Raw genomic sequence first — 12,291 nt, forward strand, 5'->3', positions numbered from 1 at the left:
GTTGGTGTACTAAATTAAATTGAAACAAAAAGCAAAGAGAAGGGCTTGATTGAAAGATTGAAGATTCAAAGATAACTAGATAAAGATCGAAAGGTTAAAGATTTTTTTTTAGGTGGCTGGATAAAGATTGGGAGATTTTTTATATTGTTAAAATTTTGAAATTAATTTGAATTTAATTTCTAATTTAAATTTGATTTTAAAATTTTATATTTATTTAGTGATAATATTTAAGAAAAATCTAGCTAAGTTTTAGCACTAAAATTGTGTATAAATACCTAACAACTACAGCCAAATACACACACTTGGCTTTTGGAATTAATCAAATTCCTTTATTTTCTTTCCATTCCTGCATCACTTTTCATTATGCCATTTCAATTATGTTCCTTTTACTTTCAACTTTTTAGTTTAATTACCTTCCAATACCCTTCCTTTTTCCATCTTCCATCATTTCATTTAAACTATTTATTTTTAAGTATGATTCTTTCCATAATTAACTAAACCCTATTTAGCCTTAGTCAGGTTATCACTTTGACAAAGTAATTGTGAGATGAGAATGCACACTAAATACTTTGCAATGCGGTATTCGCTATCTCTTTGGTATATGAGATAGTACAAATTCGTCTCTCAAAGTTGATTCGACTTCAATTCAAAAAGCATGTTGGGTTGGAATTGTTTGGCGTATAGTTGGGAAGTTAGTCGGCTGTGCTGTATTTAAAATCCCGCGAACAAATTGGTATGTTCAATTGGAGAAAGCTAGTTGGATTCCGTTAAAAGAAATAATGATTGGATTTAAACAACCCACACGGTTGAGGCCGTTAATTCGAGTTGGGCTTTTCAGATTGTAAGGCTGTCGAAGTCCTAAATTGCAGGTACGTGCCACGTGGTTGGAAATTCGACAAGGGTCGGTTTGCAGGTGATATCAGGATCGACTACGAGAGGAAGACTTGGCAATTTGAAGGATCCTCGATTGCTATAACCAACTTATCGCTTGGAAAGGAAAATCTATTTCAAGGATCGATTCAAGATTGAAGTATACCGAAGCTAAGGCTAAGCTTAAAATTATTTTATTTACCAATTTACTTTATTTGCTTAAATTTATTTTTTTGCAATTTCAAATATGTTTTTATTTTATTTCCTTATTTTATTATCTTTATCAATTTAAACCCCCTCCCCATTTTTTTTAGCACTGCTACGTACAGGTCGTGGGCACGATTGTGATCATGACAACGATTCTAGTCACGAAAAAAGGCAAAATTAGATAGCTTGTCCCTGTGGATTTGACCCTACTGCTTTATACTGCTATTTCTGTTATTTTGTCATAGGAATTTATATTTGGTGGTTTTGATGCCCATCACATATCTTTCCAACATCATCTTCCGAGAACCACATGATTTTAAAATAGTTGGCTCTCAATCTGAGATTTTGAAATAGATGGATCTAAGTAGTGTTTTAGCTATTTCTTAATCTTAAGTGGTGTTTTCAATAATTGAATCCAAGCTATCATTGTCCATTTTAGTGCTAAATTCACCAAATGATCATGAAAAATCAATACCCATTTTCTGTTAAACAAACTTGATAATTTTAGGTAGGCATTTTATCATCCACAGAGCAACATTTAAAAAAAAACTGCACACATTACCTCAAAATCTTGAATTGTATAAGAGCTAGAAAAAGAAACAAAAATGGAAAATTGGATGTTGGGGTTGATTTTTGAATTTTGATATCAGTTTTCTTTTTTCTGTCACTTTCTCTCTATTTTTTTCCTTAGAAAAATGATGAACTGAAATGAGAAAATTTGAGCCTTTAAGATTGTCAAAGATTTTGAGGATTTCGATCAAGAAAGCCAATCTTTGTGGGTTAGTTTGAAAAGGGGAGGAGAAGTGGTAGGGGTTGGTTGATGGTGATGTTGCGTGCTCAAAGTTGAATTAGAAAAGAGATGTAGAAGGCAGAGAGAATAGAGAAGAAAAGAGAGTCACACAGATGAGGAAGAATATTGAGTTTTCATTCCGTAATTTGATAATTGTTTTTCCCATACGACTCATGCTTAAAAGAGAAAACTAACAAGAAAAATGACATGGCAATTTCTGTTGAACCCAAACGCACTGTCTAACTTACCCCCTACGCCCCGTTTTGTTGTTCACTTCTTAGAATTAAAACTCTCATTTTTACTTAAATGAACTAACTGATAATAACTAACTTCTTCCTATATCTTTTATTCTCCTTTTTCCTTACTTACTTTCTAGCCCATAACAATATTCCCTCCCAAAGAAATGTTCCTTGTCCTCAAGGATGAAAATGGGGAAATTTGGTTTGAAGCAAGTTTAAAGATTCCCATGCTACATCCTCAAGAAAAGAGTCAACCCATTTGACTACTACTTCAGTAACAGCTTCGTTGAATAGCAGCTTGGTCTGGAACTCTGAGACGAAGGGGAACCATGCCATTATAACTATTGGTGCAAACAGTAACACACCCATCATGTATTCATACCCTCTTGCTAGTGCCTTCACTAACCCCCATATTCCTACTTCCTTCACCAGTGTCTGGCATGCTTGTGATATCTACATAAGAGCCCATCCTATAGGCATAAAGGCTAGTATGATCTGAAAGATATCTCCAACTGTGGGATTAAGGAAATAAAACAACATTGTAATGGTGACTATACACCCAATAAACAGTAGTAGCTTAAGAAGTCTAAACATTAGCTGGAAGTCTGCACTGAACTTCATTCTCCCCATCGACACTATCTTCCAAATAATCAACACCGCACCAATGGCTAGCCAAGAAAAACCTTAAACCACAATGCTCTGCCGAATACCTTATTTGTTACTGGTGGTCATGTTTAGATGATACACAATTTCATACTGGTTAATGAAGAAGCGTATTGAAAGTATAATCTCAAAGAGACGTTTTATTAATCCAGTGTGGCGCAGGTGCTCCTGTTCTTCCTCCCACCAAGATTCCCAGCTCTTAACGGAGGAAACTCCAATACCACCTTTGCAACTTATCCACTTTGACCAGTCTTCCTAATCTTCTACTATCTGTTGCCATTCAAATCCTGATAGATTCAGAAGGAAAAGAGCAAACAGCAAGGATAAAACTAAGAACCCCATTGAAAATTAGAGGAGTGCATAAGAGATACCATCATCTGCTGCAGAACCATACAGCCTGTAACATATAAGCAATACCATTAGCTCCAGCCCTTTTACAAAGTGGCTTCTTGAGTACAAGCGATAGTCTTCTACGAATTTCTCATGCCGCACCATAAAACCACTCCCTATTGCTCTGTATTTAGCCCTACCATGCAAAATAATGCGCCCAAAATAATGGACTCTTGTTCCAAAGGAGAAAGTGAAGAACACGGATGGCAACTGAAGCTGCATGATTATTGTAACGTCCTCTAACCCTATACCGTCACCGGAACAGGGTTACGAGATATTACCAGTTAGTACAGTCTAATTTCGGTCATTAATTAAAATAAATATTTACACACATCCTAGTTTTAAGATGTCGTCCCTTTAATGGGCCCTCGCGGTCCAATATGAACAGTAAATTCAATTCGGGACTAATTTAGAATTACTACGAATTTTTAGTAAATTTCAAAATTCATACTACATACCGTTGCCAACCATAATTTACTCATTTCATCAATACTTTTACAACCTAAATGACTCTCATTAAACATCCTGGGTACATGCCATTATCAATACTCAACATACTTTACCTTAATGAATTCGGGATCGTCTTGGGATGCTGATTCAACGTACTATCTTTACTTAACCTGCGCACGGAAACAAACCGTACGCTGAGTATGGTATACTCAGTGGTATTTCTATAATCCAAACAATTAATAATATAACAAATACTTAAGATCATAATAACAATTACAATTATTCAATTATTTATTCATTGATAAATTTCAACTACTTACCATATAAATTTTATACAAATCATATAATAAACACAATAACATAATTGTTCAATTCTTAACTAAATCCATTATTATTTACTCCATTCTTCCACTTACTACTCGGTATAGCTTTCCTTAATTTACTCACAATTCAATATCATTAAACTATATTCAACTATACACTTATCAATCATATTCCATTTTAATTCATTTCAATAACAGTCAATTTCATTTATATCATATCAACTTACTATCCCTGATAGCTTTCAGTATATACATACGATTCATATATCTCAAATCACATTTCAATTCATCAAGTGGCATCATATATCATCAATTCGAACTCCAATCATTTCATGAACCTTTGGTTCATATTTTCAATTTCATATCTAAATTTTCAATTCTCAATTCAATTTCTCGTTCATTTCAATAGCTTGATCAATCAAATTTATTTGATTTATCTTTCACTTATTTACCCCTATTAACAAACCCGGACTTTGACGGATACACAGATTCCAACCCAAACACACCAGTACGGCACATTGTGCCTAAAACGGTACATAGTACCTGATCAATATACGACACATAAAGTGCCTAAAACGACACACGAGGTGCCTGATACGACACACGAGGTGCCTGATACACGACACATAAAGTGTCTGATCGATAAAGCCGGCAAATCCCGTACACTTCCAGATCCTTTGGCATGCCAATTATATCCGACTCAGCCCGACTAGTTAATAGGGTATTTCATTCACTTTCTCAATTTAATAATTCTTTCATCAATATACCATTCTGATAATCACATATATTCATCCATTTTCACAATCCATACAATTTCATTCAATTCAACAATATATTTCAATTATTCACATTAATTCATAATTCAATACAATTCAATTCACTTTTCAATATCAAATATTCAAATATCACAATCTCATATATTCATATCAATTTCCTCATATTTCCAATCAATATATTTTTCAATATAATATTTATTCAATATTCAAATTTCTACATAAATCATATATATTATATAATTCAATCAATATAAATTCAATCAAAATAATTTCAATAAATATAAATTCAATAAATTCATCGCATACCAAAATCAATCCGTTCCAATTGTAAAACATCATAATTCTAACACTAACAATTGCCATATGTATATAAATATAACAAATAATAACTAAGTTCGGATTATAGAAATAAAAACCATAATTTTCGAGCTAACTCTCGTTGACTTTGTCTTGTCCTTTCTTAGCCGAGATTTCCGGTACCACATTGACTACGAAATTAATACAATTCATAACCATTAATACATTACTAATTCATATCTTGAGTTACAGAATTCTAAATTAAGATCCGCTAATTTTTCCTGAAACTAGACCCACAAATCTTCTTACAATAAAATTTTCAGAATTTTTGGTTTAGCCATTAAGTACAGTTTATTCTTCAAATTCACCCCTATTCTGCTGTCTGACAGTTTCGTCCCTTCTTCACTAAAAATTAATTATCTCATAGTAAAGAACTTGGATAATATTCCCGTTGATTTCTCCTGAAAATAGACTCATTAGGGATTCTAAAAATATAACTTTAAGCCTCTAATTATTTTTATTCAATTTTTGGCGATTTTCCAAAGTCAAAACAGGGGAACCCGAATTCATTCTGACCTTGTCTCACAAAATTCATTATATCTCATAATTTACAATCCAATTGCTTATATAGTTTCTTCTATAAGAAACTAGGCTCAATAATATTTAATTCCATATTTTATTCATCCTCTAATTCAATTTCTACAATTTTTGATGATTTTTCAAACTTAGACTACTGCTGCTGTCCAAAATAGTCTTAGTACAAAATGTTGATTTACTTTAATTTCAATTTAATTCTAACTAAATTCACTTACTTTTCTATCTTAATTCATACTTTATTTCTACTCAATTTTTAACCAAAATTAGACATAATTATCTATTTTTCATCATAAAACCATAATTTCGAAATTCTTTCAATTTAGTCCTTAAAGCATAAAACTTATGAATCACTTTACAATTCAATCATTGTATCATTTTTAACTTGAATTTCTATCAATTTAGCCCTTAATTCATCATTTTATTTAACATGGAAAATATCTAGAAATCTAATGACTATCAAAATATCAACTTAATTTCATCAAAACTTTATTCTAAAACTTCTAAAACATCAAAATTAAGTAAAAATGGCTTGATTGACTTACCTATTAAAGCTTAAAGCTTCAAACCTTAAATTTTCCCTTTTCTCCCCTTCTTTCTTTCTTTTTCTCCCCTGCCCTCTGTTTCGTTTCATTCTGTTTCTATTTCCTTTCATTTGCTTCTTTATTTTATATATATAATATAATATAATTAAAACATAAAGTATCTTTATTATATAATAATATAATAATATACTAAACATAAAAAAAAAATCTTAGATTTTCTTCACGATAAACCGCCTCAATTTATACTTTTGTATAATTGCCCTTTTAGTCCTTTTTATTTTCTTTTAATCTATAATTCAACTTTCACACTTTATTCAATTTGGTCCTTTTACTTAATTACTCTTAATTAAATTAAATTCACTTAATTAAACTCTAATTAACCACTCATTTTACTTCGTAAATATTTTTAATAAATATTTACGAATCCATTTTTCAGAAACAGAGACCCGAAAATACACTCTTTCGGTAACGGTAAAATTCGGGTCATTACAATTATGATATCACCTAATGCAGTTTTAAATCCTCTCTCCAATCTAATCTCCATGACCATGGATAGTACTGTTAAGATACCTAATTAAACTATAGGATGTGAAGCCATGGCTGCCTTTAGAGAATTATTTCCCCTGGCTGAAGCATACTTTAGTATTGCCTCTTCTAAACCACTCAATGACAAATAAAGTCTTCCATACAGGAAAAAGTAGACTGTAAAGACAACCAACATTGAGCTGAAATAAAATCCAACAATGGTAAAGTAGCCGGACAACATACGAAAAAAGTCAAAACGATGGCCTAATCTGTAGATATCTCTGCTGAGTGTCTGCTCTCCGTTACCACTCGCCACTTTCGCTTCAAAAAGTGAGATTTGGTTTAACCCAACATCCCTACCTTTCCCAACCTGAATATATTCATAATGAGTAATGTTCCCTCGTCTCAAGGTTGAGTTAAAACCAGCAAAGATGCCCTCGCTCAAGTTGATGCCACAAGAACCCTTGTTGATGCCTGAAAGATACTATCGAACATATCTAGATAACCATAATGAAAACGAACCTTGAGTGGTCTTGCAAGAACTCTTTGACCAATGGTGACAAGGCTTGTTTCTTGATTTGACATGAACCAAGCTACAGAAGAAACACTTCTCGTAAAGATGTACTCACGAACTCCTAAAATTGTAGGTGGCCTTACTCCATAACCTCATTAAATTCAACCAAAAGATTACGTAATTTGAATGCTTCTTCCAAGTAATTGTCCTTCGCAGATGCTCCCATCACATATGACTGATTCCTTAGATGCACGCTACTCGCATCAACAGCATTTGGTTCCAAAAGAGCCTGTGGTAACTCCTTGTCCTTAGACAAAAACCCAAGAAGAGATCTTAAGACCCCCTTTTCTTTGTCCGTAGCCCCATTAGCTGGAGGTCCATTTGGTGGAGATCCGAAATACTGACTTAGCAAGGCCTGGAAGTCCCCATGGAACTCATCCTTGAATTCTTGGAACCGAGTCTCCATCTTAGTCTCTAAACGAACCATCTCCTCTTGAATTTTGGAAATCTCCTACTGCATGCCGCCAACCTCCTTTTGCAGGCGTGTTAAAACACTGTCAACAGCCATCACAGAGATTGTGAAAACTCTGATACCTTTGTTGTGTGCTCAAAGTTGAATTAGAAAAGAGACGAAGAAGGCAGAGAGAATAGAAAAGAAGAGAGAGTCACTTAGATGAGGAAGAATACTGAGTTTTTCATTCCGTAATTTGATAATTGTTTTTCCCATACAACCCATGCTTAAAAGAGAAAACTAACAAGAAAAATGACATGGCAATTTCTGTTGAATCCAAATGCACCGTCTAACTTACTTCCTATGCCCCATTTTGTTGTTCACTTCTGTTAGATAAAATGGCAGCAACAACCAAACAATGAAACACTAAGAGCATAAGCTCTTCAAACAGCAAGCAGAAAAACACAAAGCATCAAGAGCATAAGCTCTCGGTTAACAAGCAAAAGGAAAAAAAATATGTTTGATTGAAACCGAATGATAATACCATTTTCATTTCATTTCAAAATATAGAGTTACAAAAGTGGAATGTTTACCTAACAATTTCCACTAAATTTGGCAACTTGCCAATTAATAATTAAAAAGATGAAAGCATATTAGCTATCATTATGAAAGCATATTAGCTATCATTATGTTGTTTCAATTATAGCTATCATTATGAAACCAAGTTGCACACCAACTTGCTTCAATTACAAAAGATTACAAATATTAAAAATAAACAAAATAAACAAAATGCACCAAGTTGCTCCTTTGTTGCTTTACAGTCCATGTTCAACACTCCTCCTTGGACTGTAGGCAACAAACACCAATTGATTTCCTTGGAAATTCAAACCTGATTGTGCCAAGAGGCTTTGTCAAAATGTCAGCCAATTGATCTTGTGAGCTGCAATGTATTAGACTCACTTCTTTGGATTGGACAACTTCTCGAACAAAGTAAAACTTGAGCTTAAAATGTTTGGTTTTGCCATGAAAAATAGGATTTTTAGAGATGGCAACTGCTGACTGGTTATCCACCAAAATTTCAGTAGGCTCGAGCTGTTCTTCATTCAAATCACATAGCAACTTCCTAAGCCAAATGGCTTGATTCACTGCTGCAGCTGCTGCTATGTATTCGGCTTCAGTAGTAGACTGAGCAACAGTTTGTTGCTTCTTTGAACTCCAACTGAAAACTCCCGAACCAAGTGTAAAGAAGTAGCCTGAAGTACTTCTCATATCATCAACTGATCCACCCCAGTCACTATCTGAGTAGCCAGTTAATTTCAGCTCACTTCCTTTCTTGAACATTACACCAAACTTCAAAGTACCTTTGACATACCTGAGTATTCTCTTTGCTGCTTTCAAATGAGTTGTATTGCAGCTGTGCATGAATCTAGACAGTAGACTAACTGAATGCATAAGGTCAGGTCTGGTTGCTGTCAAGTAAAGTAAACATCCAATCAGGCTTCTATACTCCTTTTCATCTACCTTTTCTTCATTTCCAAAGCTGCTTAGTTTCTCTCCCACAGCTAATGGTGTGCTCACTGGTTTGCTGTTTTCCATATGAAACTTAGTGAGAATTTTCAAGGCAAATACATGCTGGCTGATAAAAATGCCTTGATCAGACTGGTCTACTTCCATACCAAGGAAGTAAGTCATGATTCCCAAGTCTGTCATGTCAAACATGTCTTGCATATTCTTCTTGAACTCCTGAATCAAATCGACCCTGCTTCCAGTCACTAATAGATCATCTACATATATTGAGACAATCAGCAAAGTCTCATCTTTGGACTTCTTTATAAACAAAGTTGGCTCACTCAAACTTTTCTCGAAATTGAACTTAGACAGGTAAGCATCTATCCTGTCATACCAGGCTTGGGGAGCCTGTTTTAGTCCATAGAGTGCCTTCTTCAGCTTGTAAACCTTGTCCTCCTTTCCTTGGACTTTAAATCCATCAGGCTGTTCAACATAAATCTCCTATTTAAGGAAGCCATTCAGGAAAGCTGACTTGACATCAAGCTGATGGACCTTCCACTGTTTCTGTGCAGCCAAAGCAAACAGGAGCTTTATGGTGTCCAGCCTTGCTACTAGAGCAAATGTCTCCTCAAAATCAATGCCAAACTGTTGATTGTACCCTTTCACCACAAGCCTTGCCTTGTGCTTGTTCAAAGAGCCATCAGCATTGAATTTGGTCCTGAAAACCCATTTGACACCTTTGACCTTCTTCTGATCAGGTCTGTCTACCAGATCCCAAGTGTCATTCTTATGGATCATGTCGATTTCAGCCTCCATAACCTTCTTCCAGCTCTTGCTTCTTGCAGCTTCTTCATAGCTTGAAGGCTCAACAATGGCCACATTGCATCTTTGGTAGATATCAGCAATAGACCTGGTCCCTCTCACAGGAGTATCATCTACATTGGCATTACTGACTTCATTTTCTGCCAATTCCAGATTGTTGTCAATCTGCTTTTCTTCAAACTGACTTGTGTTAGAGCCATCTAGACTCCAAAACCTTCCTTCATCGAATTTGACATCCCTGCTTACCAAAATCTTCTTGGTTGAAGGATCAAATACTCTGTAGCCCTTCTTGCAGCTACTGTAGCCAACAAATATACCAGGAACTGATCTCTTCTCAAGCTTGGTTCTTCTTTCTGCAGGGACAAGTACAAAACACATGCAACCAAACACTTTTAAATGGGAAACTGTTGGTTTAAGATCATACCATGCTTCAAAAGGAGTTTTATCATTTAAAGCATGTGTTGGCAGCCTATTGAGCAAGTACACTGAGGTGTTGACACCTTCAGCCCAAAAAATGTTTGGAAGCTTGCTTTGAAACAACAAACACCTGGTCATGTTCATCACTGTTCTGTTCTTCCTTTCACATACTCCATTTTGCTGAGGAGTATACACTATGGTCAATTGATGATGAATCCCAGCCTGCTCACATAGCTTCTGAAATCTTTCAGACAAGTATTCAGAACCATTGTCTGTCCTCAAGGCCTTAATCCTGCAGCCTATTTGATTTTCTGCCAATGCCTTGAACTTTCCAAAAACTTCAAACACTTCTGACTTTTGTTTCATGAAATAAACCCAGCAAAATCTGGTCAGATCATCAATAAACAGTATAAAATACTTACTGCCATTCAGTGAAGGAGTCTTCATTAGTCCACAGACATCTGAGTGCACCAATTCAAGTCTTTCTCGAGCCCTCCATGCTTGGTTTACTGGAAAAGACAACCTGGCCTGTTTACCAAGCTGACATACTTCACAAACAGACTCATTTGCATCAACCTTAATCATGTCCTCTGTCAAACTCATCTTGTGCAGCAAATTGAGTGACCTGAAATTGACATGGCCAAATCTTCTATGCCACAGATCAGCATTGTCAACTGAACTTGTATAGGCTCTTCTCTCAAGTTAGCTCACATCCAACATAAAACACCTATCTGCCATGGGTGCTGAAACAACTTCTCTACCAAGAATATCATTAATAACACAAGAATCATTTTTAAAAACTAGAGAGTAGCCTTTCTTAACCAGCTGACTTACACTAAGTAGATTTTGATCTATTTCAGGTACATAAAGCACATCTGAAATAACCTTGTTACCTGAACTAGTGTTGATCACAACATCACCTCTGCCTTTAGCTTCAATCAGATTCCCATTGCCTATTCTGACCTTTGAAGCAAAACTCCTGTCAAGATCCTTGAACAGGCTCTCATTTGATGCCATGTGATGTGAGCAGCCACTATCCACAAGCCAACTGCATTTGGATTTGCTTGTGGTTGTAGAACATGAGGCAGTGAAGACATGCTCCTCCTGAGCTTGAAGATCTTTAGCAGTCTTGGCTTGTACTGGCAGAGTTTGTGACTTTTCTTGATTTCTACAAATCTTTTCATGATGACCATACTGCTTGCAGCTCTTGCATTGGATGTCTGGTTTGTTCCAGCAATACTTCTCCAAATGGTTAGTCTTCTTGCAGTGAACGCATGGTGGAAACCTCCTTCTACCGACATCTTTCTTTGATCTTTCCCTCTTTTCAAACCAAGGCTTCTTAGCTTTCTGACTTGAGCTGGAGCCTTCTCTGACCTTTGCTTGAAAAGCACCTTCAGGACTTTCCTCCTGCCTACTTGCTCTTCTCTGCTCAAGTGCATAAAGTGAGTTAACCAACTCAGACAAAGAAATGGTTGTGAGATCTCTCAAGTCCTCCAATGAGGAGATTTTTGACTCAAACCTTTCAGGTAAAGTGGTAATAACCTTCTCAACAACCCTGCTGTCACTGAAATCTTCTCCAAGGAGTCTAATATTATTGACAGTAGCCATAATCCTATCAGAATATTGCTTGATAGTTTCTGACTCCTTCATCTTCAAATTTTCAAACTCCCTTCTAAGATTAATTACTTGTTGCTGCCTTGTCTTGTCTGATACCATGAACTCCTCTTTCAGCTTGTCCCAAGCTTGTTTGGGTGAGTCACAGGCCATGATGCGAGTAAAAATTACATCAGACACTCCATTCTGTAGGCAGGCCATGGCTTTATGCTTCTTGGCTCGCTCCTCACCATGTTGCTTGATCTGAGCAATGGTTGGATTTGCTCTCAATGGTAGTGGCTCGACATCATTTTCA

General features: G+C 35.5%; 1 pseudogene; it reads right to left on the bottom strand.

Moving 5' to 3' along the window:
- Nucleotides 1-2,283: 2,283 nt before the first annotated feature.
- Nucleotides 2,284-7,670, bottom strand: LOC107923348 (callose synthase 5-like; annotated as a pseudogene).
- Between the last annotated feature and the right edge of the window lie 4,621 nt (nucleotides 7,671-12,291).

Source organism: Gossypium hirsutum, chromosome A11 (assembly GCF_007990345.1).
Source record: "Gossypium hirsutum isolate 1008001.06 chromosome A11, Gossypium_hirsutum_v2.1, whole genome shotgun sequence".
NCBI lineage: Eukaryota > Viridiplantae > Streptophyta > Magnoliopsida > Malvales > Malvaceae > Gossypium > Gossypium hirsutum.